We start from the raw sequence: 2,986 nt of genomic DNA, 5'->3' as shown, positions 1-2,986 counted from the left end.
GGTGTGATGGCATGCACCTATAATCACAGCTACTCAGGAGGCTGAGGCACGAGAATTGCTTGAACCGAGGAGGCAGAGGTTGCAGTGAGCAGAGATTGTGCCACTGCACTCCAGCCTGGGTGACAGAGACTCCGTCTCAACAAAAACTGCCCGACACAAGGTAATTTATAAAGGAAAACGTTTCAATTGACCACAGTTCAACCTGGCTGTGGAGGCCTCAGGAAACTTCCAATTATGGCAGAAGGTAAAGGAGAAGCAAGGCACCTTCCTCACGAGGTGGCAGGAAGAAGAATGAATGCAGGAAGAACTACCAAACACTTGTAAAACCATCAGATCTCGTAAGAACTCACTCACTTTCATGAGAAGAGCATGGGAAAAACCACCCCTATGATTCAATTACCTCCACCTGGTCTACTCCCTTGACCAGGGGATTATGGGGATTACAATTCAAGATGAGATTTGGGTGGGGACACAAAGCCTAACTCTCGATCAGCGTGTTTGTAGGAATCCCTCATCTTAACATCATAGGTGAACAAGATGGGTGTCAGATTGTTCTTACTGAGTAATGGGTTGGGTGGAGTGGAGAGGCGGGCAGGAAAAAATTAAGACCTGCACCAGAGCCTGCCACCTTGCCTGAGGTATTTGGTACATGGTTTAGGGAACATGCTTATTCTCCACCTCTTAGGTTTCCTTTTATACAAGAGACTATGTGTTAGTATTACAATCCTGGTCTCCCTCCAATCCTCCACTTTACTCTTGGTGATTTTGGAAGGAGAAACAGGACAGGCATAGCTGGAGCCTTCCTCTCCTCTTCATCTTCTGAGTGGGACTGCCACAGAGATGATAGGCTCCTAATTGTGTTTGACCATGTCTAAGCCTGTCCACTGAGAGGTCCTATCCCCTCACTGGAGATATCTTAGTTTGATTCTCTGAGTACCAAATGCTGAAAGAAAGATTATTAGCCTTTGGGATTTTAATAGGGGTCTTCTTTCCTAATTAGAGACAAGGCCAAATTTCTTATGTCAATTTCTAAGGCCACATAAGTTACATACAAGAAATTAATCCATCCATGTTTCTCATAAACTTTCACTTGGAAAATAGTATACTTAATCTAAAACTTATGAAAGAATTTGGTAAAGGCTAAGTATGTGCTTAAACAGGTATGGTGACCATTAAATATATAATCACATCTGTAGAACCACAACAGTTCATCCATGGTGCTGGAACAGCTAGATAAAAATCGATCTTGCTGGAACAGCTAGATAAAAATCCATTTAGCTGGAACAGCTAGATAAAAGCATGTCAACGAGTAAAGTTGGACCTGATCTCACAAGAAAACTTAAGTGGAAATGGATCATAGACCTAAATTTAAGATCTACAACTTATAAAAAGTCTCATAAGAAAACATAAGAGTAAATCTTTATAGCCTTAGGTTAGGCAACGGGTTCTTAGATGTGACACCAAAAGCACAAGTGACAAAGAAGAAATAAATAAATGTTCTTGGCAGCACCATTTATAATGGTCAAAAAGTAAAACCCAAAGGTCTATCAACAAATGAATTAATAAAATGTAGTATATTGATTCAACGAAATATTATTTAACCATAAAAAAAGGAATGCAATACAGATACATGCTATAACATGGACGAACCTTAAAAACATTGTTAAGAAAGAAGCCAGACACAAATGGCCATATATCATATAATTCTACATAATTCTTATATATATTCTATATTTAATATAATTCCATCATGTATTCTATTATATGAAATGTCCAGAATAGGCAAAGGCATAGAGACAATACAGATTAGCAGTTTCCATGGATTGGGGGCACTAAGAATGGATATGTGATAGCCTATAGATATGAAATTTCTTGGGCCGGGCGCTGTGGCTCAAGCCTGTAATCCCAGCACTTTGGGAGGCCGAGACGGGCGGATCACGAGGTCAGGAGATCGAGACCAGCCTGGCTAACACAGTGAAACCCCGTCTCTACTAAAAAATACAAAAAACTAGCCGGGCGAGGTGGCGGGCGCCTGTAGTCCCAACTACTCAGGAGGCTGAGGCAGGAGAATGGCGTAGACCCGGGAGGCGGAGCTGCAGTGAGCTGAGATCCGGCCACTGCCCTCCAGCCTGGGCGACAGAGTGAGACTCCGTCTCAAAAAAAAAAAAAAAAAAAAAATTTCTTTTGGATGTGATTAAAAACGTTCTAAAATGAGATAATGGTTAGGGTACAACTCTGCAAATGTGCAAAAAACTGAATTATACAACTTAAAAAGGTGAATTTTTATGGTACATGAATTATATAATATTTCAATAAATCTGTTATAAAAAAACTGCATTCATAAGTATTTGTAAAGGGTGTCACTGAAACAACATGTGAAGGTTTGTTGCAGGGATATATTGCATGATCCTGAGGTTTGGGGGTCTATTGAACCTGTCACCCAAATAGTGAAGATGGTACTCAATAGGGAGTTTTTCAGCCCTTCTCCTCTCACTCTCTCCTTCCTTTTAGAGTCCCTACTGCCTATTGCTGCCATTATGTCTGTGTGTACCCAATTTTTAGCACCATAAGTGAGAACATGTGGTATTTTGTTTTCTATTTCTGTGTTAATTCACTCAGAATAATGGCCTTCAGCTGCATCCATGTTGCTGCAAACGACATGCTTTCATTCCTTTTTATGGTTGCATAGTATTCCATGACGTATATGTAGCAAATTTTCTTTACCCAATCCACTGTTGATGGAACCTAGGTTGATTCCATGACCTTGCTATTGTGAATAGTGTTGTAATAAACATGCAAGTGCAGGTTTCTTTTTGGTAGAATGATTTATTTTTCTTTGGGTATATTACCCAGTAATGCAATTGCTGGGTCAAATGGTAAATCTATTTTTCGTTCTTTGAGGAATCTCCAAACTGCTTTCCACAGGGGCTGAATTAATGTACAATCTCACCAACAATATATGTGTCCCCTTTTCTCCACAATATCA

This window comes from Macaca mulatta, chromosome 7, assembly GCF_049350105.2.
Source record: "Macaca mulatta isolate MMU2019108-1 chromosome 7, T2T-MMU8v2.0, whole genome shotgun sequence".
NCBI lineage: Eukaryota > Metazoa > Chordata > Mammalia > Primates > Cercopithecidae > Macaca > Macaca mulatta.
Note: the sequence above shows the minus strand (reverse complement) of the source record.